The sequence below is a fragment of the Phascolarctos cinereus genome, unplaced genomic scaffold, assembly GCF_003287225.1.
Source record: "Phascolarctos cinereus isolate Bilbo 61053 unplaced genomic scaffold, phaCin_HiC Scaffold_2;HRSCAF=192, whole genome shotgun sequence".
NCBI classification, from domain to species: Eukaryota; Metazoa; Chordata; class Mammalia; order Diprotodontia; family Phascolarctidae; genus Phascolarctos; species Phascolarctos cinereus.
Genome location: NW_027555625.1, coordinates 244,978,422 through 244,991,348, shown reverse-complemented (window position 1 = coordinate 244,991,348; position 12,927 = coordinate 244,978,422). Strand labels below are relative to the sequence as shown.

Sequence of the window (12,927 nt, the reverse complement as noted above, 5' to 3'; positions counted from 1 at the left end):
CCCAATCTTTAGTGGATTCTGCAACTTCAGAATTTATTTTGAGACATTAAAGTTGTTTGCATGGGAATTTGAGAGAGCTCAGGCAAATCTCTGCCTTTTCTTTTCCATTTTAGCTCCAACAAGCAGAACTTTATTAAAAGTGCTGAAAATTTTTGTTTACATGCAATTGAGAAAAAAAGAAAATTAAAATTAAATGGGAAAGTAAAAACAGAGCAAAATTGGCCAAACAGAAAAGGAGATACAAAAACTCAATGAATAAAATAATTTCTTAAAAATTATAATTGAGGGGAGGTGTCAGTGAAGTTCCAAGATGGTTAGATGAAAGCTTGCTATGAAAGCTATTTTTTGGGTAGCATTTGGGGAGATCATACCTAAAAACCAGAAAGCCATTGCTAATGCCTTGAAATCCCATAATGAATATCTTATGACCATATTGGCTACCCTGCCTGAGAAGCCACAAGTGATCAACTGAGCTTACTACAAGGAAAACATGGCCAAGTCTGGCCTTGTGGATGAATTTGAAAAGTTCAATGAGCTGAAGATTCTTGTTCCAGAAGATAAATTCACTGCCCTAGTGGAAAGTGAAGAACAGGAAGATGCAAAAATTGGTTCTGATTTTGTAAAAGCTTCAAATGCTAAAATTGCAGAACTTCAGAAAGAGATGGAAAATCAATAATGTAATTCCTTTTGAACAGATGACAATTGAGTATTTGAACCAAGCCTTTCCTCAAACCAAACTGGACAAGAAGAAGTATCCTTATTGGCCCCACCAGCCAATTGAAAATCTCTAAAATTTGGCCTCAGAGGAAGCTACGGCCCTCCTTTCACATGCTTCTGAAATCTGAAATAAAGCAATTGTATAGTCTTAAAAAAGTTATAATTGGGCAAGTGGAAGATAATAACTCCATGAGACATAAAGAACAATGAAACAGAGTCAAAAGAATAAAAAAAATACAATAAAATATAAAATATCTCATTGGAAAAACAACAGACCTAGAAAATAGATTGAGGAGAGATAATTTAAGAGTTATTAGACTACTAACTTAAGAGTTATTAGATTCAGTCTGATATGTAGTAGAAAGAACATAGAATTCAGGAACAGAGATGTCTAAGTTGCAAGAAGAATCTACTGCTGTATTGGCATACCAAAATGGATTGCAACTCTTCATCTTCATCATATTTGATTTTTATCCATGTTGTTTTATAAATCTTTCAAAGAAAATTCTTTCCATTTGCCAGGGACTTCCTTTAATTCATTTGATATCATGGGGCTATGGTATAGCATTTGTATTGTCTATCTGTGGTTTCTGGTTCTTGATAAATGAGAAGTTTTCTTTCATTCCTTGCTTCCTTCTCTTCCTTTTCCTTCCTTCCTTCCTTCCTTCCTTCCTTCCTTCCTTCCTTCCTTCCTTCCTTCCTTCTCTCTCTCTCTCTCTCTCTCTCTCTCTCTCTCTCTCTCTCTCTCTCTCTCTCTCTCTCTCTCTCTCTCTCTCTCTCTCTCTCTCTCTTCTCTCTCTTCTTTCATACTTATCCTTGATAACATGATTTATGCTAGGTGAGGATTATATTAAATAGTGCTAATACAATGATGAAGATGAGGAAGATGGTAGTTCACATTCACAAAGATTTTTAGTTTACAAAGTCCTTCCTAAAAATAATATGATCAGATAAGTAGTGAAAGCATTATATCCTCATTTTAAAGACAAGAAAACATCTTGGTGTCATATTGGGGGGCCTTATAGTTCAAATCTCACCTTGGAAACTTACTAGATGTGTGAACTTCAACAAGTCATTTAACCCAGTCTATAGCTTCCTCACCTGTAAAACTGGGATAATAATAGCACTTATATAAAATTGTAGATGTGAGAATCAAATGTTATGATATATGCATGGTCATTTACACAATTTAACGTGTTATAAAAACACATATACATTCACATGTATTGGTCTAGAGTCTCTGGAAGATTCTTTCTGCCTCCATAAAGGGCAAATTATAATCTGGGTGGCTAAATACATCTGATAGGTGTGGAAGTAATTTCATTATTCTGTTAGTGTCAAATTGTATGTACAATCTTAGATACCCCTTCCATGTGTCTGAGACAACCTAGCATGGCAATTCAGTGCTTTCTTCCATTTTAGTCAGTGTTAATAATCCCAGTTCACAGAACACCTTGAAAATGTGCTTAATAATAACAGTAATGGAGTTACAGAAACTCATGATTTCTTGGTGCTCTCTGCATGTTGCAGGAAACTGTTTGATCATATTGCTGGCCTGTTGAGAAAATGTTTCTACTCTCACCAGGTCACTAATATTCTGTGGGTTGATTTCTTCTTATTCTCTCCGTGCATAAAAGACCTGACACCACATTCACCATTTTACTGAATAAAGTCTAAACCCATCAAGTTCAAGTCCTTTCCATCAGAGAGAATCACAACAAAAAAATGAGATTCTCTGTGTGCTGGGTATTAATTTTTTTTTTATCAAGACTACCAAAAAGAAGAAAAAAAATAGAATAATTACCTGTGCTTACTTTGGGAGCAGAAATTTTTTAATCTTGAAGTTGACATGGGAGTGCAATCCCATTAAATTTACACCAACAAGTATTCATTAAACACCAGTTAGTACAATGCTCTTCTAATTCATAAGGAAGCAGTAACAATGCAAAGAACACTGGCTCTGGGTTCAAACCTCAGCTCGAAGCCTAATCTCTCTTGGCTTCAGTTTCCTTATCTATAAAATGAAGACGTTTGACAAGATGGCTTCTGAGGTCACTTCCAACTATAGATGTATAATTGCATGATCCTAAGAGAAGAAGATATGGAAAGGAATATGATATAATCTTTCCTATTAATCTGGTAAGGTGGTAAGACAGAGGTTGGCAATCTAATACCTTCATGGAACTGTGGGTTCACCAGTACACTTCCTTTCTTATCAATGCAGATCAAAAATAAATGATTCCTTAGTAAAATATTTTGTGAGCTTTTATGACCCAAAATGTCATTACATGGTGGCCAGTCTTCCTGTAGTGAGCCTTTCAGATTGTTTTGCAGGATGACCTCTAAGGCTTCTTCCTATTTCAAAACTATAAATCTATATTCCTATTATTCCTTGACTTAACATAGTCAAATTTATATCCCTGAGTTCATATGTTAAGCATTTCTAATTTGGTAGGATCTGTGAAAATTTACACTGTTAATATAATCTTAGAAAACTTAAGTTTACTTCCACATCAGGATGAGGCAGGCAGCTACGCTGTGTAGTGTGCTGGGCCTGGAATCAGGAGAACCTGAGTCAAATCTGGTCTCAGACTCATCTGGAAAATGACCCAGACAAGGAAATAACAAATCACTCTAGTAACTTTGCAAAGAAAACCCCAAAAGAGATCACAAAAAGTTGGACATGACTAAAAAAAAATGACTAAGCAACAGCAGGTTGAGGCATCAGAGCTGGACTATAGTAGAAGAATAAGTGTAAGAGAAGCATGAGAAGAGGTATAAGTCAATGTGGAGGAGAGTAAGGCCTATTTAGATTTTGTGTCAGGTCTCTCTCTACACGTCTGTTTGCCTCTTCCCTATACCCTTTGCTCTATCATTATCATTTGTGTTCTACCCCCTAATTACAGGTGTATCACACACAGGGTTCTGTCCTGAGTACTCTTCTCTTGTCTTTCTTTACCTTCTTTATTAGTGATCCCATTAGCTCCTAAAACTTCAACTATCATTTCTGTGCAAATGAATCCCAAATCTGCATATCTCAAATTGAATCAAGTCTCTCTATCTATATCTAAATGCACATACATATAATCATTACAGTAATACCATTTGCTTTAAAAAGGAAAAAAAAGAAAAGAAAAGAAAAGGAAAGAAAAGAAGAGAAAATCACTAAAAGGCAGATAAAATGCTTAGAAATGGCCATGACCAATCTCAGTACCAGAAAATAAATGAAGAATTATCTCCCTTGGGGATGATGGGTGTGGCAGGTTCCTTCAGTAACAAATTGTGTTTCATTCAATAATACCTTGTGTCTTTTGGTTTTGATTTAATTTTTTTAGTTTGTAATGGAGGAGGCCTCCTTTGGTGGTGGTGGGAGGGGTGGTGTTAGCAGAGGAGGTTAATGTCAAGAAATGATCATGATGCAAGGAAAAAAAGTCAGTAAAATGATTTTAAAATAAATTTTAACAATATATTGCATAAAAAAGATTAAAAAAATTCTGGGAAAACATGGTATGTATGAGTACACAAGAAAAGATATACTACGAGATTTCATAACAAAAAAGGATCACATCTGGCTAAGGGCATTAGAGAAGGCTTTGGGGAAGAGATGGCTCCTTTAGTGGATCTTCAGGAATGGGAAGAATTTCAACTGGTAAATATGACAGTGGAGTGACTCTAGGCATAAGGACCCGAACCAAGGCACAGAGGTCACACTTACAGAATTTTTGTATTCTCAAATGACTTCATATTTTTTATCTATGTACAGTTTGCCACAAATCTATATTTTTTTCCAAGAATGAGATATCAGTAAGTATGTAAAAGTCAGTGTTAAACCACACACACAAATACAAAAGCAAGAGACTAAAAATGTGGAGTTATTTTCCTCTTTCAACATGCTTGCTACCTTAATGATAACTATAGTTCTTCACTGGATTGGATGTTTATTAAATCTTCTTGAATCAAACGCTAAGAACAAAGGTTAAGTATTCATTAAAACAATCCAGACCACAATTTCCTAAGAAATTGAATTTGCTGTAGAATTCTAATGATTCAAAAAGGTTGGTGTTTTGTTTGAGGAAATGGGAGGGAACCATTAGAATTGATTGATCAGATGGATATTTAGACAACTGCTTCCCCACCCCCTGATCTATTATCTCCTAATACTGAAGCTATTATTGGAAGACTTGCTATTTATATAGATGCAGAACACTGACTGGTCCAAAAGAAGAAAGAGGCTACAAGTTAGGTATGCTAATTTTGAATTTGTTTATTTCCCCCACATCACAGTCAATTCAAAGGAATCCAGGAAGTGTCTGAATGCAGTTGTAATTACTATAATTGATGACTTATCTCCTCCCTTCTGCTTACTTGCTACTACTGTTAATAACCCTCTTTGAGAAAGATTACAACTTTCATTAGGATGGAGCAAAACAAAGCCAACCTTGATGATGTTCCCAACCAAGATCCCCCAAGCAAGTATTACGTGAGCATCTTTCTGGAGAGAGTCTGTGTGCATGGAAGGAAGGTCAGACACTGTGGGAGAAGTGTGCAAAGTGCAAAGGAAGCAGAGCAGATTAGGGTTTTGTCAGGCTTTGGTTCTCTGCTTCTCTCACATCCAAAAAATCAGAGTTGTAAAGGACCTCAGAAAATGTTGATATAAGCTCTGAATTGAACAAACATGCTCTTCTGGAATATATGAGCAAAAGTCACCATCCAACCTTTGCTTAAAGGCTTCCCATGAGGGGGATTCCATCACTTTCTGAGACAATCAATCAATCAATTAGTTGATACGTATTTATTGTATCAGTCACTGACCTAGGTGCTGGGCATACAGAATCTAAATTGAAAAAATTCCAGACCCAGAATTCTATTCATTTTGCCACCTAGCTACCCATTTTGGATATAATGGTCTGTACAAAATAGAAAAAGTCAGTCAAAATGTATTTGTTAAATATGAACTATGTCCTAGGCATTGGCCCATGTTCTGGGGGAAAAAAGGCAAGTAGGTATCAAAGGTGAACCTGTGCTGAACTTGAAGTCAGGAAAAGATGACTTAAAATCCTGCCTCAAACACTTACAAGTTGTACGATCCTGGTTTTATCATTCAATCTCTTTCAGACTCAGTTTCTTCATCTGTAAAATGGAAAGAATAATAAGTCCCACCTCACAAGGTTTTTATGAGCATGTGTTATTATTAAATAGATACAAGGTGAAAGGACTTGATTTATTAGGATAAAATGCTCCTTTAAAAACTCTCTTCTGATTCATTCAACCAAATCATTTAAGATTCCTTGAAAGATCAGTCAATCAGCAAACATTTGTTAAGCATCTATTATGTGATAGACCTCTTCGAGGCAGTGGGAAATAATCCTGTTCAGTGGCCCTCTATTCATAAACATCAGAGAGAGAGAGAGAGACAGGAAGGAAGAAGAGAGAGAGAGAGAGAGAGAAGAAGAGAGGAGAGGAGAGAGAGAGAGAGACGAGGAGAGAGAGAGAGAGAGAGAGAGAGAGAGAGAGAAGGAGAGAGAGAGAGAGAGAAGAGAGAGAGAGAGAGAGAGAGAGAGAGAGAGAGAGAGAGAGAAAGAGAGAGAGAGAGAGAGAGAGAATTTATGTATTAAGAGATTAAAAGGATGGGCCCTTTTTTTTCCTATGAGAATATTAAGGTCATTCAAGGAGCTCTGTATTTTCCTGAAGATAACCTAACCTACTCTTCTCCTCTTGTATGACTTTATGTCAAATTGTCTCTCTCAAATGCACAATTTGATATAATCTATGGGATGGACTTCTTCATTCACTTATTCTTTCTTCCCTGGATTGCCAGAAGTAGCTTCAGATCTCTTTCAGGAGGCTCTGCATTATTCCAGGGCTGAGAGCAATCAACACAATGCCAACTGCAAACACTAATATCAGGAGAACCGCCCCACTCATAGGGAATTACTTAATTTGGCCTTTCTGCTGAGTCTCCATTCCAGTGACAGACACCTTTGGTGCACACACATCTATCTCTGTTTTATACCTTATCTGATGTTTATGAATAGAGGGCCACTGAACAGGACCTCTACCTTAGAAGCTTATATTCCAACAAGGGTAGTAGATAGGTGGTGCAATGAACAGAACACTGGACCAGGAGTCAGGACGACCTGAGTTCAAATCCTGCCAGACTATTTACTAGCTCTTTAAGACATGCGACCTATTTCCTCATGTGTAAAATCAGGATAAAAATAGTATTTACCACACCCTGCCCCCCGGATTATTATACTGCTTAAATTAGTTAACCTATATAAAGTGCTTTTAAAACCATAAAGTGTTACAGAAATGCTACTATTATTACAGTTACTCAAAGGGGTCCAAACTTTTATTGCATCCTTTTACAAGATAGAGATTGTAATCTCCCTGATGGTTTAGTAGGAGGTTTCATGGATTACTATGTACATCATCTATTGATGAATCTTCCCAAATTTAGCTTGATAGATCCTCAGACTATAGTTGTACACACATATCATTGCAAGCTTCTACTTTCAGTCTTTCCTCAGGGTGACCTGCTAGAGATTATATACTGTTAGCATAACTTGTGCAAATCTAGGGTCACTTCAAAGCTACTATGGGGCATTAGAGGAGTATCTGAGTAGGGGTTTGAAGGGAAAAAAACTGGCTTATTTAATTAGTCTGGGAATAAGAAGAGTAAAAGAGAATTTCCATTTAGTAGACAGGGAAACTGAGACTCATGAATAAATATTTGAAAATTGATGCTATTAGGAATTATATCTAAGAGTGTAGAAAAAGATATCTGTGCTTCTTGATCCAGAGATTCTATTACTAAGCATAATTCATTAATGAGGTAAATGACATAAAAACAGGTCCTAGGCATATAAAAATATTGATACTTGCACTTTAGCTTGTAACAAAACATTGGGAACAAAATTGTTACCTATCAATAGAGGAATGGGTAAATAAACTGATACTTGAATACAATTGTGGAAATAGTGTAGTAAAAAAAATTCTTGATTTTAAAGTTTCAGAGAAACATGCAGAACATTGTAAAGGTCAATGCAGGGTAAAATAAACAAGACCATAAAATCTATATCTCTATCTATAATTGCAGCAGCATTATTATGTATAACTTCCAAACATTATGTAACTATAGTGATCAGACTTGGTGGGAGAGAAGAGTTGAAAAAATGCACCTCCTTCCCTTCAGTGCAGGAAGTAGGAGCCTATGGATACAAAAAAAGTACATTAATTGTCAGAAGTAGTTAATATTTTGGTTGGTTTTGCTGAATTTTCTTTCAAAATTTGTGTTATCAAAGGTGGCTTACTGGGTTAAGAGGCATAAAATATATGCTTGGAAATTAATGTGATATAAAAACACAAACCATAAATAAGTTTAAGTAACAGAAAAAGTAAAAGAAAATTTAAAATTATGAAGCGAATGTTACCGCTGATTTATTGAAAAATCTATCACTCACAGAATAACATAATTTCATAGTTGAAAGTGACCTCAGCTGCCATCTACTCCCACTGACCCTCAAAGTAATTTCTGCTAAAAACCTACCTGTCATGAGGTCATCCAACCTCTGTTCAAAGCCCTTCAATGCTGAGAAACTCATTACCTCCTGAAACAACCTGTTACGTATTTGAGCAACTCTCATCATAAGAAAGTATTTCCTGACATCAAGCCAAGCCTAAATATACCTCTGCAACTTTTCCTATTGCTCCTGTTTCAGCCCTCTTGGGCCAAATGTAAGTCCAAATCATAGCACCCTTTTAGCCTTGTCTTATCCCATTAGAAAGTAAGTTCCTTGAGGACAAGGACTTGTCTTTGATTTTGCTTGTATTTATATTGCCAGTACCTAGAGCAGTGCCTGGCACAAGGTAATCTTTAATTAATATTCTATCAAATATGATCTAATTCCTCTTCCATATGTCTCTTTAAATGTTTAAAGGCAGCTCTTTTACCTTCTCTCTGCTCCAGGCTTTACTTTTCCACATCCCTAGGTCCTTAACCAAATTAATAAATGAAGTAACAAGCATTATGTCAGTGTCTACTATATGCCAGGTCTGTGCTAGATGCTACCATTAAAGAGGCAAAAAATAAAACAACCTCTTCTCTCAGGGATCTTATATTTTAACAAGGAAGACAAGTAAGTATGTAGGAAATAAATAGAAAGATAGTTAATGCCAATAAATAAAATGTAATCAAATACAAGGCTGTTAGAGAATGAGGGCATTCGCATTTGGGGAATCAGTAGAAGTTTCCTATAGGATGGTGATTGAGCTATAGCTTTATTATCATGCCTCTAGGACTTAGCACATTGCCTGGTACACAGCAATCACTTAATAAATGCCTGTTGGCTGACTGACTTACTGACCGTCTTGAAGGAAGAAAGATGTGACCCAGACATTGATCATTATGAGTTTAATGTTAATACTTCCTGGTCAGCAGCTTCAAATTCTTCTATAGTTATCTGTGGCACGATTACTTCACCCCCAACGGAACTCCGTACTTCAATCCTAGAAACCAGAATACTAATAGATAAGCTTTAATCTTTATCTTGCCCCAAACTAGGCCTTTACTTCTCTTTCTGATCACCAGTTCCAAACCATGCTGTGTAATATCCTATGACCCCTACTGTCTTCTTTCTAACTTCTCTTTATGCGTCTTTTTCTTCATCTGAATATAAACTCCTTGAGAAAAAGAATTCTTCCCTCTTTTTATGTTTGTCCCCAGAGCTTAGCACAGTGCCTGACACATAGTAAACACTTAATAAGTGCTTTGTCTATTTAACTGTATAATTATAACTCTTTATCCTCTGCTAGATTGTAAACTCCCTGAGGACAAAAACATATCATATTCATCTTTATAATACCCAGGAGTCCCAACATGACATCCCGAACACAGCACGATAGATGTTTCTTGGATGAATAATTGAATAAAAGCAACTATAAGGATTTCACTTATGTTTCTAATATTATTAAAAAGTAAGACCTGGAAATGTATGGAATATACCAGATTGGGGCATTTCCTATGAGCCTTTTACTAAAAAAAACTAGAAACACTGATGGATAAGATTGAATTTTTCCATCTAGCCAAGCTGCATATTACATTTTTATTCAGAAAAATTGAGCATTTGAGATACAGGAGACAGATAAAAGTCAGCCAGAACTTTGTCTTTTTAGCTCAAGAATTTATTCTAATGTTTGATTTCTCCAAAGATGCAATGAACTCTCCATAGCAATCCTCAGGTGCTTAAAAAAGGAAAAAAGAAAAAGAAAAAGCCAGCATTCATTTCAGTTCAGTTAAATTTCAAGATTACCATCTGGCACCAAATCAGTAGAGCAAAGTATTCATTTCATTACACTTGTATAAAAATACTATTTCTGACAATGTCAGTCATACAGATACTCCTTTGGTTTGCTTGGGAATGAATCCCATGAAAATACTTTCATTAAATAAAATCTACCAAAATTATAGTTACATTTGTTAGGAACTGCCTCTGGGAGTCTTGTTTAGTAATGGCCTTACCCAGGCCAAGCAAATTGAACTCTACTGTCTACAAAAATAGGACAATATGACTTTGCTCTTATAAATTCAAAACAGTTACTTTTTTCAGTTCAATGCACATTTGGTAAGAAAAACAGGTAAGACTTTGTTAGGCAGTGGATGCATAAAATTAAAAGTGGTCCTCAATGAGGTTTTTAAATTTTATTTTATTTGATTCAACCAAGGATAGAAGGTTGAAGAGAAGAGATATTGTCTGTACACAGTTAAATATACCAAAGTAGAATCAGAGATCAAAATGCTCCAAGAAAATTTGAAGGAAAAGAGAACACTGTCACTTGGAGGAAATAGTGAAGACTTCATGGAGCAGTTGGAAACTGAGCTGAGCCTAGAAGGAAGGCAAGGATTCCTAGAGGCACAAACATGGCAAGAAAGCATACCAGGCATGGGTGAGAAATTGCACAAATGCAAGAGATAGAGTGTTGAGTCCTGGGAACAGATGGTAATCCACTTTTGCTGGAACAAACACTTCATGAGGTGAAGTAATGTGAAATAAGAACAAAATAGCTAGTGGTAAACAGATTGTTGAAGAGCTTATGGTCTAGATGCAACTGGCAATTTGGGAAAAGAGCAGTGATATGGTGAGAAATATGTCTTAGGAATGTAATTTTGGTAAGCTTGTGAAGAACAGGATTGGAGAAGGGGAAAACAAGGGGCAGAGAAACAGGAGGCTATTGCAAATAGTCCAGGTGAGAGGCAATGAGGAAATAAATTCAGGCAATGGAAGTATGAATGCAGAAAACAAGATGGGTGCCAGAAATGTTGTGGAGGTTGGATTAACAAGACTCAGGAAATTATTGGAACTATGAATGTTTAGCCTAAAGATCAGAAATCTGGAAATTTAAGGGAGGGGGTGGGGCATGATAGCTGCCTTCAAGTATTTGAAATGTTGTCATTTGGAAGAAGTATTAGACTTGACTTCTTTGGTCCCAGAAGTAAGAAGTGAGAGCATTAGAGAGTAGTTACAAAGAGAAAAATGTAGAGGATAAAGGAAAAACCTTTTCTTATAGAGTAGAATGGTCTTTACTTGGAGTATTAGATTTGCCCTCACTGAAGGTCTTCAAACAAACACTGGATAAGTAATTACCAGGTATATTATAGTGGGGATTCTTATTCATGTATGAATAGGACTAGATAACCCTTAAGATACATCCATCTCTGAAATTCTGTGATTCTATGATTGATTACAAAGGGTGAAGGAGAGAAAATAGTTACAGGAATCTCCAAGGTTTCATACACCAAACAATCCTCACCTAAGCTGACAATACAGTTCATGTATTCTGTCATTAATAATTTACCCTTTGTTAAAAATGACTGGGCAGAACCTTCACATTTTGATCCTAGAAGTCTTTAAAATTTTTATTAGACCATGAGGAGGTTTGAAGGTGTTGTGAAATGTGGATTCTGCATACAATTCTGGTTTCTTGGTTCTGTTTGTCACTGCCAGATGACACTCATCAGCCTTGATTCTTTAAGATGAACTTAAAAAAAAATCTATCTTCCTATAGTCCTTAAGTAAACAAAAGCATCACAGTGATTCTCCCATGCTTCCTTTAATCAAAGCTGTCTATGTTGAATTTTATTTTTTTTAAATAATATTGAGATTGGCTAATGCCTTGCTGCTTCAAGTTTGATTTTTTTTCATAGTACTTTGCACTTATGTTCCACTCACCTCCAGACTGCCGACAGATTTCTCATATCTGACAGGCACACAAATACACAGTTTGTGGAACTGTGAATTGGTCCAACCATTCTGTAAAGCAATTTGGAGTTATAATTTAAAAAGCAACAAAAATGTTCACAGCCTTTGACCTAGAGATCCGAACACTAGGCTTCCTTCCCAAGAAAGATAAAGATATAAGGAAAGTACCTTGTGCATACCAAAATACTCATAGAAGCATTTTTTTTTTTGTGGTAACAAAGAGCTAGAAACAAAATAGATGCTTTCTGCTTGGGTAACTTCTAATGAAATTAATGAATATAATAGGATATTACTTCACTACAGGAAATAATAAATATGAAGATTTCTGAGAAACATAGAAGACACAAAATGCTGCAATGAAATAATGAAAATATAAATGCACATAGTAGCTACGGTAATGTCAACAGAAAGAATAATAACATGAAACTGAATGCTGTATACCCACAATGACCAGATTTTGCTTTGGAGGAAATATGGAAACATACATCATTTTTCACTGGAGAGATGGGGTACTGTGGGTATAGAATGTCACATATTTTGTCAGACATGTTTGATATGTTGATTTTGCTGAATAGTTTTTTTCTCTCTTTCTCTCTTTTAATCTTTGTTATAAGGGAAATTTCTATGTGTGAAGGGAGAGTAGTGTATTCAGAAATGAATATGATATAAAACAAAAGGCATCAAGAATATATTTTTAAATGCTCTAAATCACTATTGATTAGAGAAATATAAAATAAAACAACTCTGAGGTACTCCCTCACACTTATCGGAAATGACAAATGCAGGAGGAAATGTGGGAAAATAGCTACACTAATGAACTGTTGGTGGAGTCATGAACTACTCCAACCATTCTGGAGAAAAATTTGGAACTGTGCCCAAAACGCTATAAAACTATTTATATCCTTTGACCCAGCAATACCAACATTAGATCTGTATCCCAAAGAGATCAAAG

At 35.8% G+C, this 12,927-nt stretch overlaps 1 pseudogene; it reads left to right on the top strand.

The window, feature by feature from the left end:
• The first annotated feature begins 310 nt into the window (after positions 1-310).
• Positions 311-791, top strand: LOC110205058 (ATP synthase peripheral stalk subunit d, mitochondrial pseudogene; annotated as a pseudogene).
• Positions 792-12,927: the final 12,136 nt, after the last annotated feature.